Here is a 20,162-nt window from a genome sequence, read left to right as displayed (position 1 = left end):
GAGTACTTCTTCATATTACATAAATACCTTTGATTTCTTTATCTGAAAACTCCCTGTTTATATCCTTTCACCATTTATCAATTGGGAAATGGCCTGTATTGTTAAGAATTTGAATCAGTTCTCTATAAATTTGAGAAATGAAGCCTTTATCAGATACATTTACTATAAAGATTATTTCACAGCTTTCTACTTTCCTTCTAATCTTGGTTTTTGAGCACCTCTATGGACTGAGACCAATTCATATTTTTCTTGGAAGCTTTATGTATAGGGGCCCTGATGTTGACATCTTCCTCTGAGGGTACACCTCGGTCTTCCTTGTTACTGAAGAAACTTTTTATATGGTCTTCACCTTTCTCTGCCTGCTCATCTTGCCTTTCTTTTACTTGACTTTTAGCACCTTAAAGTGGGGCACTATTTCCAGGCTACAGTATGCCAAGCTTAAGAAGTCCCAGGTGGTATGATTTAAGGAGGATCAGGTTCTTTACTTCTCTGGCCTGTTTCCTGATCCATAGATGACCCCAGACCAACTTGCTAATCAACCAGTTTTGTTTGTTGCAGTTGTCAATTCTGACGAGCCTGTGCCCCTTCCCCACATGGGCCACTGCTACTCAAGCCTACCTCCTGGTTCTCAGCAGGGGTGAAAATTCAAGTTCTGCCTCAGCACCAGCAGAGACCCCTGTAGTCTCCCCCCTACCCTGGGCTCAGCCCTCTCACCAGACTATGAGCTTAGTTCCAGATGACAATGGCACTTCAGCTGATTCAGAGGCTCTGGGGGTCTCTTTGTCTGGTGAGGCCTTCCTGGGACTGGATCTGTGTCAGAGTGACTGTGGGGTTGGGCTTGACTCCTGTATCAGCACAGCAGCTCCCTCCTTCTGACCTTCCAGGCTGGAGGATAATTTCAGCACATTCTTCTGTGACTTTTGTTGCTCTGGGCATTTTCCTATGGTATTATTTGGATGTTTTGTGGAGTGATCATCTCATGAGTTTGAGAGCTCACTGCCTTTCCTCCACCATCTTGGCTCCCCCTACCGGACGACCTATAGTGTAATTCTTTATGTTTAAATCATCAACCCATTTTGATCTTATCTTGTTATGTGGTGTGAGATGTTGGTCTATGTCTAGTTTGTGTCCTATTGTTTTCCAGTTTTCTTTTTTTTTCTTTTTCTTTTTCCTTTTTTTGAGGGGTAATGAGGGTTAAGTGACTTGCCCAGAGTCACACAGCTAGAAAGTGTCAAGTGTCTGAGAATTGACTTGAACTCAGGTCCTCCTGAATCCAGGACCAAAGCTTTATACACTGTGCCACCTAGCTATCCCCCCTTTTCCAGTTTTCCCAGCAATTTTTGTCAAATAGGGAGTTCTTATCTCAAATGCTGGCATCTTTGGGTTTATCAAACTGTACATTGTTATTGTCATTGACTTCTGTGTCTTGTGTAACTAACCTACCCCACTGATCCACCAATCTATTTCTTAGAAAGTATCAAATATTTTTTATGATTACTGCTTTATAATATACCTTGAGATCTGGTATTGCCAGGATACCTTCTTTTGCATTTTAAAAATGAATTCCCTTGATATTCTTGACTTTTGGTTCTTCCAGATTAATTTTGTTATTATTTTTTCTAGATCTATCAAATGATTTTTGGCAGTTTCATTAGCATGACACTGAATACGTAAAATAGTTTAGGCAGAATTGTCATTTTTGTTATATTGGTCTGGCCTAACCAAGATCAATAAATATTTTTCTAATAGATTAGATCTGATTTCATTTCTGTAGAAGTGTTTTATATTGGTGTTCATATAGGTCCTAGGTTTGCCTTGGCAGGTAGACTCCCAAGCACTTTATATTGTTTAGAGTTATTTTAAATTAAAGTTGTTGATTAGTTCAGCAAGTTTTCTAGTTGATTCTCTAAGGTTCTCTAAATATACCATACTATCATTTGTGAAGGGTAGTAGTTTTCTTTTCTTGTTCCCTATTCTAATTCATCCAATTTATTTTTCTTAATTCTATAGCTAAAATTTCTAGTATCATATTGAATAATAGGTGATAATGGGCACCCTTGATTTACCCCTGATCTTATTGGGAAGGCTTCTAGCTTGTCCTTATTGCAGATAATGCTTGCTGTTGGTTTTTTATAGATACTGCTTATCATTTTAAGGAATGATTCCTTTATTCCTAGGCTCTCTATTGTTTTTAATAGGAATGGGTGTTATATTTCATCAAAAAAGCTTTCTTTTATCATCTATTGAGATAAAGGTATAATTTCTGTTGGTTTTGTTATTGATTTTGTCAATTCTGCTGATAGTTTTCCTAATAGTGAGCCAACCCAGCATTCCTGATATAACCAACCTGGTGATAGCTTATGATCCTCATGATATATTGCTGTAATTGTTTTGCTAGGACTTTGTTCAAAAGTTACGCATTGATATTCATTAGGGAAATGGGTCTATAATTTTCTTTATTTTAGCTCATTATTGTTTAGTTATCAGCACCATATTTGTGTCATAAAAAGGAGTTTGGTAGGACTCCACCTATTTATCCGAATAATTTATATGACATTGGAATTATTATTTTTTTTAAGGTTTGGTAGAATTCACCTGGCCCTGGGGATTTTTCTTGGGGAGTTTCATTAATGACTTGTTCAATGACTTGTTCAATTTCTTTTCCTAAGATGGGGTTATTTGGCATTCTACTTTCTAATCTATTAATTTGAGTAACTTACATTTTCATAAATATTCATCAACTTCACTCAGATTGTCAGATTTATTGCATATAATTGGGCAACTATTTCAAAATGATTGTTTTAATTTATTCTTTGTTAGTAATGATTTCAGTGTATTTTTTCTACACCTATTACATTCTCTGGTTCCAGAATATCAGGGCAGTTTTCCTTAAGAATTTGTTGGGGGCAGCTAGATGGCGCAGTGGATAGAGCACCGGCCCTGGATTCAGGAGTACCTGAGTTCAAATCCGGCCTCAGACACTTAACACTTACTAGCTGTGTGACCCTGGGCAAGTCACTTAACCCCAATTGCCTCACTAAAAAAACAAAAAACAAAAAACAAAAAACAAAAAACAAAAAACAAAAAAAAAAAGAATTTGTTGGAAGATGTTGTCTAGGTCCTCATTATGATTATGGATTTCAGGTTGTCCAATTATTCTGACATTGTCTTTCCTGATTCTATTTTGTGGGCCTGTTGTTTTTCCCATAAGGTATTTTACATTTTCCATGTTTTCCTTTTTTTTAATGTGTTAAATTGATTCTTGATATCTTAAAAGAGACATCAATTTCCACTTGCCCAATTCTAACTTTTAGGGAGTTTATTTTTCTTCAATTAGCTTTTGTACTTTCTTTTCTATTTGGTCAGTTGTATTTTTAAGGCTTTATTTTCTTTTATTGATTTCCCTTTTGTATTTGCTCAATTCTACTTTAATCCATTGTTTTCTTTTTCAAAGCTGTTGAATCTTTTTTTTTTCATAATTCTCTTGTATCACTCTCATTTCTTTTCCCATTTTTTATTCTTCCTCTCATATAATTTTTACTGGAGACCACTTCCAGCTTTTAGGGGGGTATTGCCTGTAGGTGTTTTGACATTGTTTTCCTCTTCTGAGTTCATGTCTTGATCTTTCCTGTCACCATAATAACTTTCTTTGGTCAGATTTTTTTTTGTTTGTTTGTTTGGGTTATTTGCTCATCTTTTTTTACCTTTTTTTCCCTTTCTTTTAAATTTCAACTCTGTTCCTAGGTTAGAAGGATCACTATCTCAGGTATCTTGTATGAGATACTGCAGGCCCCAGCTGTTTACCTGCTGCTACACTGATGTTGCCCTGAGGCCCATGGGAGACCCTTGTGTCTTATGCTATTCTGATGGAGTAATGTGGCTGTAGTTACTAGAGGCCATGTGATTACCTGGTAATAAACTAGGGTCCAAGTGCTGGTGTCTAGTTTGTGGTGTGGCTGGTGGGGTGTTTCTGCATTTCCCAATGATACACTGAAGCACATGGCAGTCTGACAGGTGATGGCTCCCTGTTTGCCCAGGGCTAAGCTGAAGCATGTGGAGGTCTGGCCACTGGAGACTGCCTGTTTGCCCAGGTCTATGTTGAAACATATGGTGTTCTTAGAGATGGCATTCGCCTTTTCCTCTGGCTTTTCTGAGGCACATAGGGAGTCCTGGTGTTGGCTTTTGCCTGCTCTTCCACATTGAAGTTCATTGAGGTTTTCTGAGATGGAGCTTGCTGCTGACTTGCTGGGATTCATCCTGTCCTGGACTGTGCTCCCCTTTTACCTGAGTGAGACAGATCTTTCCTGCTGATTTTTCAAGTTTCTTGGGTTCAAAGATTGTTTCACCCTGTCTTTTTGCTGGTTCTGCTGTTCCTGGATTTGTTTGAGGGATTTGTTTTATGGTTCTTTGGAGGCGAATATGGGAGAATCACAGCCATTTACTGCTTGCTTACCCATCTTGACTCCTAGAACTGAATATCATATTTTAAACATGGTGGGCATACAAAGGCTATGTTGGGCATAAGAGTGCAATTGTTTTTCTTTGTTTGTTTTGGGGGGAGACATTTGCTTTTGTAGCTTCATTTTCAGATTAACTAGACTTGTAGAAATCTTAACCATTAAACACATTTAATGTAGTCCACATATGTAACTTAACAAATGCTGCCAAACCCCATTGTAACTTGCTTTTTAGCATTTTCTTTAAGGTCCTATTAACAAGATACTGGATCCGTGTCATTCATTTTTAAGATTCCTTGCTTTCTGTCAAAATCCTTAAAACATTCTGCTTAATCAGGATTTCTTTTACTTCTTTTTATTCCAACACATTTATTTAACATACCATTATTCTGAAATACCTATTGGAGAACTGGCAAATAATATACTATATTCACCAATACCAAAGTCAAGGAGAATGTATTCATTAGTACTAATGTCTTATCAAAAGAACTGTCTTTCTAAAAAGTACGCCATGCTTTTTTTGGAGTTTACAGTGGAATTCATTGTGTAAAATAAGATATGATGATGAGGGTGACAATAATGAAAGGTTTGCCAATGCAAAATATCATTATTTATGGTTTTCCCTCAAACTCTGGCTAATGAAGTTACCCAATGTTGCTTCAATTAAATATTTTTTTAGGAATATGTTTTACTTTATGATCCATGAATTTGCTCTAAAATAGTCTATTAATCACTGACTAAGAAATACTGAAATTATTCTTCTTGTATGTTAGTGTGTGTGTATGGATAGGTGATATCTTTAGAATGAAATAAAGGAAAAGCAGGTAAGCAAAAATTATACCTTAAGAAAATTCAGAAATAAGAAATACCCGGGCATTGTGCTTTGAAAACTTGGAATTTAAATGAATAGAAAGCAATACTGGAGTGAGGATGATGGGAGAAAAATGGAGGAAGGGAAAAGAAAAATCTATTAAATTGATGTTCAAATAGGAAAATTAAGAAAAATAATAGTGTCAGTCTCTGAAGATCAATTAAATAATGGGAATCAAGCCAATGTTAGAAAGAAAGAATAGTATTATAATCTTCTCATGAAAGCTTTGGCAATAGGCCATTTATCCTGTTGGTTTTGTCTTGGGTTAGTGCCCAGACTGGACAATTAATAGAATATTCTTGTCATGGTACTCTGTAACTCTATCTTGTTGCTGTTAATAAGGTGTCACTACCAACTATATGCATTGATTTAATTTGTAGTCGACAGTTAGATGAAGAAAAAAATAACTGAGAACAATGATAACATGGAATAATGCATTCAGACAAAAATGAAAAGTGGTCTCTAGTCTCCTGATGAATTTCAGATAGAAGGGAAATACAAAATAATGAAGAGATTTCCAAGACATTGATCACATTTAAACCTCCAAATTAAGGTGACAATTAACCTTTAATTTCAATTTAGATATTTTTGTTACATGAGAGCAAATATTTGTATATTTGTAAAAATTTATCACATAGAATGAGGCAAAATGATTTATTAAATACATTACTTTTATTCATAACAAAAATATTTTGGTCACTCCAATTTAGTCCAATGGAACATAGACTCACAAGGTTAGAACCGAAATGACATTTGGAAGCCACTGATTTCACTACCAACACACACACATACACACACACACACACACACACACACACACACACACACACACACACACACACCCCTTTCTGCCCTCAACCCTTCCCTCATTTTACTGATCATCTTCACAGAGATTAAGTGATTTGGTCAGGATTACATAACTAGTAAAGATATGAGAGAAAATTTAAACACAGGTCTTCCTGACTCTAAGTCAGGTGAGTTATCAACTATAACACAGGTCATTCTTTAAATATAATCCTTATTTGGAATCTCTACATTTCTTCTGCATTTTTTTTTTTTTTTGGTGAGGCAATTGTGGTTAAGTGACTTTCTGGGGACAGCTAGTAAGTTTTAAGTAGTATGAGGTCAGATTTGAACTCAGGTTCTCCTAAATCCAGGTCAGGTGCTCCATCCACTGTACAACCTAACTGCCCCATCTTCTGTATCTTTAAGCATAAAAAAATATGAGGTCAACAGGTTTCCTCTCCATTACATAAACTCATAAGACGATTTCCCTATTTGGATAGAAGCAGCTAGGTGGCTCACAGGATAGACTGCTGGTATGAGAGTTAGGAAGACTCTGTGAATTCAAGTCATTTACTAGTTGTGTAACCCTGAGCAAGTTACTTAACTCAGTTTCTCATCTGTAAAATGATGTAGAGAAGGAAATGGCAAACCACCCCAGTATCTTTATCAAGAAAACCCCAAATGCACCCACAAAGGGCCAGAACTGAACAAGAATGATTGAAAGCTCATACGGAGTTTAATTTTCTCTTTTCTAGGAGTAAACACACATTCACACTCACAATATTGATGTATTCAGTATTTTATGTTTAATCTAAAAGATGGCTTTTTTTTTTTTTTGATAGACTGGGTTTTCCTATCTTGCCCAGGCCTGGGAAATCCAATGGCTCTATTTCATTCCTGGCCTAGTTTACCTCTGCATCCTCCTTTTAGAGGCTCACCATAAAAAAATGAGCATAGCAGGTTGACCTCATCAGCTTAGTCTGCTGCAGCTCAGAACTCCCAACCTTCAGAGATCCAACAGTGTCAGCCTTGCCCATATTGAATGCCTAGTGGCCCACCCAGCAAGATGATTTTTACAAAACAATATACAAATTCAATGTGAACTTTTGAGCAACCAATTAAAGAAAGCAAGATAGAATTTTGATTGTTAATTCCTTTAAACTAACAAGTAGGTGGTGCGGTGGATAGAGCACTGGCCCTGGAGTCAGGAGGACCTGAGTTCAAATCCGGTCTCAGACACTTAACATTTACTAGCTGTGTGACCCTGGGCAAGTCACTTAACCCCAATTGCCTCACTAAAAAAACCAAAAAAACAAACAAACAAAAAAACCAAGCAAACTAACTAACAAGTAAAATGTCTGCCTATACTCTCCAACAAGAGCCACAATCCAACTTAGTCTCTTCAAAATCAGGATCATGGCCATAGTCAACCAAGTAATCTTATTGTTTCATGCTACCTGCATTTCCCTAGAGAGTTGAGCTGCTAGGTTTCAAAATGCCATAATCAATTACCAGGAAAAAAAAAATACAACTGACAAGTCTAAATTGCATGATCACAAATATCAGATAATCATCATTCATTCTCCTTCCTTCCTTCCTTCCTTGCTTCCTTCCTTGCTTCCTTCCTTGCTTCCTTCCTTCCTTCCTTCCTTTCTTTCTTTCTTTCTTCTTTCTTTCTTTCTTTCTTTCTTTCTTTCTTCCTTCCTTCCTTCCTTCCTTCCTTCCTTCCTTCCTTCCTTCCTTCCTTCCTTCTTCTTTCTTTCTTTCTTTCTTTCTTTCTTTCTTTCTTTCTTTCTTTCTTTCTTTCTTTCTTTCTTTCTTTCTTTCTTTCTTCCTTCCTTCCTTCCTTCCTTCCTTCCTTCCTTCCTTCCTTCCTTCCTTTCTTTCTTTCTTTCTTTCTTTCTTTCTTTCTTTCTTTCTTTCTTTCTTTCTTTCTTTCTTTCCTTTCTTTCTTTCTTTCTTTCCTTTCTTTCTTTCTTTCTTTCTTTCTTTCTTTCTTTCTTTCTTTCTTTCTTTCTTTCTTTCTTTCTTTCTTTCTTTCTTTCTTTCTTTCTTCCTTCCTTCCTTCCTTCCTTCCTTCCTTCCTTCCTTCCTTCCTTCCTTCCTTTCTTTCTTTCTTTCTTTCTTTCTTTCTTTCTTTCTTTCTTTCTTTCTTTCTTTCTTTCTTTCCTTCTTTCCTTTCTTTCTTTCTTTCTTTCTTTCTTTCTTTCTTTCTTTCTTTCTTTCTTTCTTTCTTTCTTTCTTTCTTTCTTTCTTCCTTCCTTCCTTCCTTCCTTCCTTCCTTCCTTTCTTTCTTTCTTTCTTTCTTTCTTTCTTTCTTTCTTTCTTTCTTTCTTTCTTTCTTTCTTTCTTTCTTTCTTTCTTTCTTTCTTTCTTTCTTTCTTTCTTTCTTTCTTTCTTTCTTTCTTTCTTTCTTTCTTTCTTTCTTTCTTTCTTTTTTTGTCACATTACATGGAAATCCCCTGGACCTCAATATTTGGTGAATGAGCTGAATCTTAGGGGAAAATATATATATTTTCCATGTCAGCGATAAATCACTGAGTAAAAGAAATGAAATTATTAACAATTAAAAAACTAGCTCCATTAAAAGTTCACTTGTATATTTCATTTTCTTATAGGAAACAGGGGTATCCACCAAGCTTTAGAAAATAATTATAAGAATGATACCATTCTATTTGACTTTCCCAGATAGGTACTATCTCGAAAATGGTTTTTCATATGAGAATCTTGAAAGCAATAGAGGATTTATCACTGTAATTATCATCATCATTTTAAACAGGCAATGTTGCAATAACTGTTGGTTCTACTCCATAACCATATAGGTTGTGTCAAATAAAATGTCAATAAAAACAAATAAGAATACATAAATGAATGAATGAACAGATGAGTAAATAAATAAGCAAATATGTGAACAGACTAGCAAGTAAATAAATGAATTAAATATTAAATGAGAGAATAAAAATAAGCAAAGATAATAAACAAATGAATGAACAGATAAATGAAGAATAATGAATGAACTAGCAAATCAATAAAGAAATCAATAAATCAACAAAGAAATCAATAAATGAGTGAATCAATCAATAAATTAATACAATAATAAAAGTTAAAATTAGCAATGCATAACACATGAATTGAAGCTTGACTAGATCATTCACATTTTCTATAGAATCTAGTTATTGGGCAGCTGAAGTAGCAAAAGCCTAGCATGTTCCAATTTTTGTTTTTTTCAACAGCTAATATGGTGGATAGGGATGGCCTTGCAAGGATTAAGGAAGATCTGGGTTCGAGTTTTGCCTCTGACACATACTAGCTATGGCAATAAACAAGTCAATTAACTTCTGAGTATAACTGAGCCATTCTCTAAAAAAAAATTTTGAGGATCTGAATTGGTAAAATTAATTTCTATACTTGGGGCTAACCCAGGGGCATGCTTTTAAGTGTTTAGCAATGGAGCTTTACAGAAAAAAATTTAAATTTAATCTGCATTATTAACACTTTCTTAAATCTAGACATTTAACAAAACAAAAAATCATGACTTTTGACTTTTAATGGAGCAGGAAATCTTTCAGCACCTCCATGACATAGTAGATATCTTGCTGACTATACCCAAAAAGTGAGGCTCTTTGCCTTCCTCTGCATTAAACTAAAATTTCAAGTTTTCCTCCCAAGATATATATTTCCCTTAAAGATGAAAGTCAACTTTCTCAGAAAGCAACCCTCATTTTTCCTATTCATATCTACTGTTATTATATGAGTTATGATCATACAATTGGATTATACACCTGTTCCTTAACTTAGCTCCTTGCTCAAAGCCAATTCATCCTATAAATCATTACCGGTCTAATTTTAAAATAGGCTGTGTGGTACACTGGAAATGACACTGGTCCTTGAATCAGAGGACCTGCATTCAAATCTCAGCTTTATCATTTACTACTTATATATCTCTGGGCAGTCTTTTAACTTCTGCTAGGCCTTAGGTTCTTCACATGTAAAATAAGGAAGTTGGACTACCTCTTTCTGAATGATGAAGTATAGTCCTCCTAACTTTAGACTTATGATTATATGAATTTATCTCCTCCCAAACTTATAACAGCTCCATATTTCCAACATCTCAGAAAGACATCAACAAAATACAGCAACAATACATGCAGCCAACATAAGATAATGTAGAGAAATGCTTGACACATTGCTTCAGTTATTATATTCAAAGTCAAATTACACAATATGTCACAGTGGTACATACATGTCAATAATATTACTACAAAACACTAAATAATATTAATGTAGACCAAGCAAAGAGCATGATTGATCAAACAAACTAAGCAAGAATAAAAATCAAATAGAACTAGAAAATAGGCATAAAGCCAAGACAGAGCAAAAGCATGACATAAAATTTTAATAAGAAGCATATTTGAAAAAGGTATGCATCTAAGAACATAGGGAATTATATTCAAGGCATATAGCACACAAGGAAACATTGGTATTATCATCTTCCTATATGGGTAAGTATGTCCTCAGTGTTACCTGGGACATTATAAATTAGTTTAGTCAATGGGTGAGTAATCCTAGGACTCATGTGACCATGGAATCTATTGTTCCTATACCCATGCTATTCAGTGATATGATCTGACAATAATTCTTATTAGAACTATAGTGTTGTTCACCTAAATTTGACTGTATAAGGGGTTCAGGTAGGCTAGTAGTATTACTATATTCTAAAGGAATTGTCTGAACCCCCAAAATATACGGAGCCAAGTAATAGGCAGAAAAAAGTATTGCCACTATATATGCTATATAAATGTTTTCCCCTGCTTGGGAATTGATTGTTGGGGTCCAGTGTATGAGTTGTTCACTTGAAATATCTCATTCTGATCACCTGTCTGAGATCAGAATCTGAATCTGCAGGGTTAGAAAGCAAATTCTTTTTTATTAGAGTCTACTGTGGTGAATGTCTTGCAACTTCAGCTCACTCATCTGGGAAGCCAAGTAACTCAATTGTTGGCAATCAGTGACTACAATGAATTGACTTTACTACACTCCAATCAGGCTCAGGAGCTACTTTGTAAAAAACAAAAAACAAAACAAACAAACAAAAAAACCCCAGAAAGTTGTCTAGCCTTTTTACAACTAGGTATGGCTTACCTTTTCATTAATCTTTCAAATTATGGGTCCCATGAGAGCCAGGATTTCTCAACAAAGCTCTATCACCTTGTTGAAGGTAACCATCAATGAACATAATCCTCATGTCATCATTTATTACTTTAACTCTCCTTTATAACTGAAGATGCAGCTAGGTAGTAAGCATCTTTAAATTTGCTCTCAACTGAGAGCATTACTAGTGATGTGTACCTCAAGTCTTTCCTTTAAATTTTATTCTCAACTGATAGACATACAGGCAATGAAGACCTTCAGTCTCTGAGTCTTATTCAGAGATCCAACAACATTATACAATTGATAGGCATGACTCATGCTCAAACATCAGCAAATAGGGTAAAATGCTGCTGTCATTATTCTAGGTGGAATTGTATACATGTACCAGAAAATTCACACCCTGGTTCCCCTGAGATTGAGTCTAGCAGCACTCTACTGTAATTCCAAAGGAGACAAATCCATAGGCCTTTTGATTAGATCTAAACACAATTCAGCAACTTGCATACTTCAGATCATCAGAGAAACAATCAGATTTGTCCTGGTTCTGACTACTTTGGAAACAATGAGGACTTACAGGTTATCAGCCTGAGCTGTCTCTGAGATCCTGGAATAATATATCACTCAATATCCCCAAGAAAATAGCAGCAAGAGCAGCCCAGACAGCTTTCCAGAAGCATGCAGAGCCTGGCCCTAATACAAAGTCTAAAGTTAGAAGGGAGATTGGAAGAATGAACAAACAAAAGATCCCAATATTTTAAAACATGCTTTTATGGTGGCAAGGATGGCCAAGAAAAAAACCCCTGAAGATGAGAATGACCTCAAAATATTTATAAGCAAGGCCTTACAGAAAAATATGGCTTGAGCATAAATTCAACTAGAATTCCTAGAGGAGATGGAACAAGAGTTTTGTTTTGTTTAGATTTAGGGTTTTGTGTGTGTGTATGTGTGTGTCTGTGTGTAAAAGAAATGAATATTTCAGAGAAAGAATAGAAAAGAAATGAGAGTTTGGGAAGAATTGGAAAGGGAATTAATTAATAGCTAGGAATAGGAGTAGAAACTATTCCCAAGCAACAAACTCCATAAAAATCAGAATGAACCAAATGGAAGCTAATGACTTCATGAGTCAACAAGAAATATTAAAGCTAAGTCAAAATACTGAAAAATAGAATAAAATTTATAGCATCTCATAGCAAAACAACATATCTAGAAAACAGATTGAGGAGGAAAATTTAAGTATATTTGGCCCACTTGAAGACCATGACCAAAAAAGAGCCTAGAGATATTATATTTTGAGATATATTAAAAGAAAAAAAAACCCAGTCTTCTTAGAACTAAAGAAAAAAATGAAATAGAATGAATCCACTGGTTATCTCCTGAAATAACCCCCAAATAAAATCTCCTAGGAATATTCTAGCCAAATGGAAGCCAGAGCTTCCTTTACAAAAAAGACTATATCACCTATTCACAGCTATGAGAGTTATATGATCTTCTCTTTTATTTTTTTATAGTGAGATCTTTAATATTAAGGTCATGTATCCATTTAAAATGTATTATGGAATATGAAATAAAGTGTTGGTCTAAGTCAAAAATTTTCTAGACTGTTTCCAGGTCTTCTGGCAGTTTTTATCCAAAATAGGCCAATTTTCCTAATTAGTTTACCCTGTCTGGCATTCAGGATGCTTTATAATCACATCCAACTTCATACCATAAGTACTATTGGGAAGAGAAGAATCATCAATCTTCAAAATACTGACAAATTCTATCACAAAACTTGCATAAAGCTTCCATACTGACTTTTTTCATCAGTTTTTCCTACTAATTTTTCTGTCTTCAGAAAACTATTTTTTTTCATTTTAATTTGCTAAGTGTCCTAAAGTCTTTCTTCAGAGCTGATGTTTTTCATATGTATCATTTTTTTATCCCTGAAGGCTTCATATTTCAGTTCAATGACATTCATGTTATTTTTATACAGTGCCCTAAATGCTTTCATGCTCATGTTCAACGTCAGCAGCTCCTTAGCTCAGTCCCTTTAGGGCATCTTCATCTAGGCTTACTCTCTGAATCTTTACTTAGCCTATTACCATTTTTATCATATATTGTGACCTTGACAAATCTGTTAAGGGGAGCAAGATTGAACTTACTTCTTTTTTGGACAGGAAGACCACCAAAAATATTATGAGAAGGTAATTTTTGAAGGCTGTGAAATCTAATGAGAAGGAGCACAGAAAGCTTAGCATTTTACCCATAGTTTTACTACTTGTAAGCAGTGAGATGCAGTTACTTATCCCCTATAAGCCTCACTTTTTGTTTTATTTTGGAAGTTTTCTTAAAATCTGATAAAGGAATTTAACACCTATACTTTCTACCTCAGACTCATAAATCAAAGACCATCTAGTCCAACCAACTGATTGAGGAAATGGTCACATGAGGAAATTGAAACCCAAGGAGATTTAGTGTTTTGTCCAAAGTGACACAAAGAGTAAGCATCAACAGTAGGATATGAAAGACAACTTCTGGGGTTTTTTTTATACCATGCCACATTTTATGGAGTGCTATTATTTTATAAAAGTTAGGAAACCTCTATGGTAAGATAAGTAATTGTTTTGTTTTGGGTTTTTGTTTGTTTTTATTTTGCTGCTGTTGTTTAGTCATTTTTAGTTGTGTCCAACTCTTTATGAACCCAGTTGAGGTTTTCTTGGCAGAGATACTGGGGAAGTTTTCCATTTCTTTCTCCATCTCATTTTATAGATGAATAACTGAGGCAAACAGGGATAAATGACTTTCCCGGGGTCACACAGATAAGGAGGCACCTGACAACAGACTCTTACTGACTCTAGGCTTGGCAATCTATCCACTGAGTTACCACAGTAAAGCAATAAAGAAAATATCCTTGAGTATATCAACAGTTTTCCTGTTTTTGAGGTTACAGATAGCTAGAATATTAATTTTGGAAAAATAGCTAATCATATTGAAAGGAGGTAGAGATAGTAATTTAGAACACTTTACTATTATTCCAGGACAACTTTCTCTGTGTGTCTTTGCTTTCATTCTCCTGTATTGAGTATGTTTCTGGCCAAATTATATTGCAAAAAGCTTTAAATCTCAAGCACAAAAATAACCCAGGGATTCCGTGCTACCTGGCTCATAGTAGGTACTCAATAAATGCTTGATCACTTAACTTGAACATGTGTCACAAGGTCAGTGATAGGTGCCTTCTTAATAAGGCTCTACATAAGCCATTCCTTATTTTTTCTGGTGTTTTTATGTTGGGGACATGGGGACATTGTAATCAGAAGCTATAGGGCCATGATACAATGTTGTGGTTAGCATCAAGAAAGATAATATATAAATTACTTAATATTAATAGTTTTACAAAAATGTTTATTGCTAGCTGTGGAAACCCAACTTCTTTACATTAATAATACCAATATTCCTTTTTTCTCTTAATAAGAGTGTTTTATTATTTTCCAGTTACATGTAAGGATAGTTTTCAACATTTGTTTTCATAGGATTTTTAGTTCCAAATTTTTCTCCCACTGTCCCTTCCCTCCCACCTCCACAAGAGAGAAAGCAATCTGATATAGTTTATATATGTACAATCACATGAAATAAATTTCTGCATTAGTCATATTGCAAAAGAAGAATCAGAGCACAAAGGAAAAACTTCAAAACAGAAGAAAAAGAAAATGCCCCAATAGTAGAAACAGTATTGTTCAATCTGCATTCCTAATCTACATTTCTTTTTTCTAGATGTTAATACTCTATCATGAGTTCTTTGAAATTATTTTGGATCATTGTACTGCTGAGAAGAGCCAAGTTTATCACCATTGTTTTTTGTTGTTGTTGTTGTTGTTTTTTTCTTTTTTCTTTTTCTTTTTTAGTGAGGCAATTGGGGTTAAGTGACTTGCCCAGGGTCACACAGCCAGTAAGTGTTAAGTGTCTGAAGCCGGATTTGAACTCAGGTACTCCTGAATCCAGGGCCGGTGCTCTATCCACTGTGCCACCCAGCCGCCCCTATCACCATTGTTAATCACAAAATGTTGTTGTTACTGTGTACAATGTTATCCTAGTTCTGCTCCTCTAAGTCTGCATCAGTTCATTTAAGTCCTTTCAGGTTTATCTGAACTCCTCCTGCTCATTGTTTCTTACAGCACAGTAGTATTCCATTAAATTAATATGCCACAGTTTGTTTAGCCATTCACCAATTGAAAGGCATTCCCTCAGTTTCCAATTCTTTGCCACCACAAAGACGGCTGCTATAACTATTTTTGTACATGTAGGTCCTTTTCCCTTTTCTGTGGTCTCTTTATGATACAGACCTAGCAGTGGTGCCACTGGGTCAAAGGGTATGAAGAGTCCCATAGCCCTTTGGGCATATTTCCAAATTGTTCTCCAGAATAGTTGGATCACATAAAAGCTCCACCAACAATGCATTAGTGTTCCAATTTTTCCTCAGCTTCTGTAACATTTATTATTTTCCTTTTTTGTCATATTAGCCGATCTGATATGTATGAGGTGGTATTTCAAAATTGTTTTAGTTTGAATTTCTATGATCAATAGTGATTTGGAGCATTTTTTCATATGGCAATAGATAGCTTTGACTTCATCAGAAAACTGCTTGTTCATATACTTTGACCATTTTTCAATTGGGGAATGACTTGCATTCTTATAAATTTGATTTAGTTCCTTATACATTTTAGAGGTCAGGCCTTTATCAGAAATACTGGTTTTAAAAATGGTTTCCCAATTTTCTGCCTCCCTTCTAATTTTGGCTACATTGCTTCTGTTTGTACAAAACCTTTTTAATTTAATGAAATCAAAGTCATTAATCTTGCAATTCATAATATTCTTCATCTCTTGTTTGAATATAAATCATTCTCCTCTCCATAGACCTGAGAGGTAAACTATTCTTTCATCTCCTAATTTAGCTATGGCATAATACCAATATTCCTACATAAAAGTAGTCAATTTCTTTGGTGGCTAACATTTTTTAAGGGATAGAGATTGGGGAAGAATGAGCCCTTAACTATTCTGCTCATTAAATGTCTAATTAGAAGATGGCAGAGGAAAGGCATTGAGCTCTCAAACTCATGACAACATCACTCCAAAAACATCCAAATAATGTCATAGGATAATTCCTGGAGCAGCAAAAGCCACAGAAGAATTTGCTGAAATCATCTTCCAATCAAGGACAGCTTGGAAGGTCAGAAGGAGGGAGCTGCTGTGCTGAAACAGGAGTGGAGCCCAACCCTACAGTCACCCTGAAACAGACCCAGTCCCAGGAAGACCTCACCATAGAAAGAGACCCCCCCCCCTCCCTGCCAGACTCTGAATCAGCTGCAGTGCCAGTGTTGTCTGGAACTAAGCTCACATTCTGATGAGAGGGCTGAGCCCTTGGCAGGGGGTAGATTACAGGGGTCTCTGCTGGTGCTGAGGTAGAACTGGTATTTTTCACTCTGCTGGGAACCAGGAAGTAGGCTTGAGTAGCAGTGACCCAGGTGGGGGAGAAGCACAGGCTCATAGGAGCTGACAAACACAACACACAAAGCTGGTTGATTAGCAAGTTGGTTTGGGGTCATCTATGGACCAGAGAGCAGGCCAGACAAGTAAAGAACCTGCTCCTCCTTGCATCATATCACCTGGGACCTTCTGAAGCTTGGCATAGTGAAGCCTGGAAATAGTGCCCCACTTTAAGGAGCTAAAAGCCAAGTAAAAGAAAGGCAAGATGAGCAGACAGAGAAAGGTGAGGAACATAGAAAGTTTCTTTACTGAAAAGGAAGATCAAGGTGTACCCTCAGAGGAAGATGTCAATGTCAGGGCCCCTATTTCTAAAGCTTCCAAGAAAAATATGAATTGGTCTCAGGCCATAGAGGCACTCAAAAAGGACTGCAAAGATAAAGTCAGAGAGGTAGAGGAAAACATGGAAAGAGAAATGAGGGGGATGCAGGAAAGACATGAGAAAAAAGTCAACATCTTGAAAAGTGAAATTGGCCAAATGGAAAAGGATTTACAAAAGCCAAAAGCTTATGGAGTAGGGGAAGAGATGGGGGAGGAGCAGGGCAGTAAATGTATTTTTACACTCATCAAATTAGGGTCAAAGACCTTAATCTCATCAGAGTTGCCTCAAGGATGGATTAACACACACACCCAATTGGGTGGAGTATTCTATTTAATCTGTGCAATAAATAAACCTAACACTCATCAGAATTGGCTCAAGGAGGGAATAACATACACACTCAATTGTGTGGAGTAATCTCTCTAACCCTGCAGGAAAATAGGAGGGGAAGGGGATAAAGAGAAAGGGGCAAAAGAAGGAAGGGCATATTGGGGGAGAGGACAGACAGAAGGAAATCTCTTTTGAAGAGGGATAAGCTGAAAGAAGATAGATAATAGATTCAATATCATGGGGAAGGGAATAGAATGAAGGGAAACAATTAACAATAGTAATCATGAAAAAGAGAAAAGGGAAAATTTTACAAAAAAATTGTTATAGCAACTCTTTGTGGTAGCTAAGCATTGAGAATCAAGGGAATGTCCATTAATTGAGGAATGACTGAAGAAGCTGTGGTATATGATTGTAGTGGAATGCTATTGTGCTTGTTAAGGCTAAAATTGTAGCTAGTATGTTAAAAATATCTAATGAGTGGTTTCCAATAAAAACTATAAGCTTTAGCAAGAGTTAGGCTTTTAAGCATTTATTAAGGAGAATAAGAATTTGGTAAAGAGAGAAAGGCCTACATTCATCTATCTATTAAAGGGAGAGCACATTTCTAGCTCCGCTCTCCACCGGAGTCCACAGGAAAGCACCCGAGTCAGAGCGCCAGGTTCCCCCTTCTTCCTCCCACCAACAAATGTCACTTCCCGACGCCAAAGAAAAGATGCATGGTCTTGCCTTCAAAGACCTTCACCTCATGGCTGAGCTTTTCCACAGTAAGTCTCCAGCAGGTGGCGTCATTCCAATCATTACATGCTATAGGAAATGACAAACAGGATGATACCAGAAAAACATGGAAAAACTCATATGAACTGATGTATAGTGAAGTGATCAGAACTGGGAGGACATTGTGCATAGTGACAGCAGTATTGTGTGATAAGCAATTATGAATGACTTAACTGGGGTAGCTAGGTGGTGCAGTGGATAAAGTACTGGCCCTGGATTCAGGAGGACCTGAGTTCAAATCCAGCCTCAGACACTTGACACTTACTAGCTATGTGACCCTGGGCAAGTCACTTAATCCCAATTGCCTCACAAAAAAACAAAACAAAACAAAACAAACAAACAAACAAAAGAAAGCTAATGAATGACTACTCTCAGCAATACAATGATCCAAGACAATCCCAAGGGATTAATGATGAAACATACCATCCACCCCCATAGAAAGAACTCATGAAAAGAGCACTTGTGGATTGTACATATATAACCTGGTTGCTATCTTGTGGATGGGGGAGGAAAGGGAGGGAGGAAGAAAAAATTGGAACTCTAAATGTTATGAAAATGAATGTTGAAATCTACCCTTACATGTAAATGGAAAAAATAAAATATATGTTTGTTGCAAAAACAAAAACAAAAAAAAATGTCTAATTAACTTCCCAAGACTATAATTTGCACCAAAACAGCTTTGTACTTTTTCTGCTCCCAATCCACTTCTATTTGGTTACATTCCTGGCCATATCTGCCAACATTATCTAGGGCTTGTTTGGCTGCTCAACTTAATTCTATATTCATGTTTACTTAATCACTCTGTCAAGTGAGATGTTTCAATCAATCAACAGATATTATTTATATGCAGATTCTTTGCCTCTAGAATTGTACAATGAACGACATAGAATACAAAAGGAAAAAATATCCCCATGAATTTGTGGAGACAAGACATTCATTCACCTACTCATTCAACAAAATATTTAAGAACATACTATGTGCAAGAGAGGGGGTGGAGGGGGGGTTGGAAATACAAGGATAAACAAGGGTATCCTTTGCCCTCATTGAGCTAATATTGAAGTAATAATTGCTCACACTATTAAAACACTTTAGGATTTATGACAACTCAAAGAGGTAGACCGACAAGAATTCATATTACCATTATGGAGATGAAGAAAACAAACACAGAAAGAATAAATGATTTATTCAAGGTTACACAGGTAGTAAGTGTCAAAACTCAGGTTCAAATCCAGATTTTTCTGACTCCAAGTTCAGTGCTCCTATTCTCCCACGATGCCTTCATAGACAAAATATGAAAATGACACATAACTCTAATGCAAGGTAGACTATAAAAAACTCAGAGTAGCCAAATGGTGCACTGGATAGAGTACCATGACTGAAGTCAGGAAAACTTTTCTTCCTGATTTCAATTTTGGCCTCAGACACTTACTAGTTGTATGACCCTAGGCAAGTCATAATTTTTCCTCTTACCATTGGCTTTCTTTTCTTCAGCCTTCATCCCTTCTCACTTCCACATCTATAAAACAAGCTGGAGAAGGAAACAGCAAACCACTGCAGCATTTTTTGCCAAGAAGACCCCAAATGAAGTGATGAGTCAGACAGGACCGAACAATAACAACAACAACAAGAACAACTAAATGGAAGAAGCACAAAATGTTATGGCAGTTCAGAAGAGGGAATTATTTGTAATTGATGGAATAAGGGAAAACTTCATGGAGGAGATGGAATTTGAGCTTGTTTTTGGAGGGTAGGTAAGGATCAGGAAAGCAGGGCTTTTATACTTCAAAAAATTAGCAAAGTTACAAATCAGGGTTTTATTTATTTCTTTGTTGGTGATGTAAACTTGAGACAGTGGTGGGGAAAGTGTTAATATCACAGATTAAACTAAGAATATGTAACTAATACTTTTCCCCCTAGAAATCTAGTGGTTAAATAGTTTCATCTCTCAGCAGAAGTC

Source organism: Dromiciops gliroides, chromosome 4, assembly GCF_019393635.1.
Source record: "Dromiciops gliroides isolate mDroGli1 chromosome 4, mDroGli1.pri, whole genome shotgun sequence".
Lineage (NCBI taxonomy): Eukaryota > Metazoa > Chordata > Mammalia > Microbiotheria > Microbiotheriidae > Dromiciops > Dromiciops gliroides.
The sequence above is the reverse complement of the archived record's forward strand: the minus strand, read 5'-3'. Positions refer to the sequence as shown.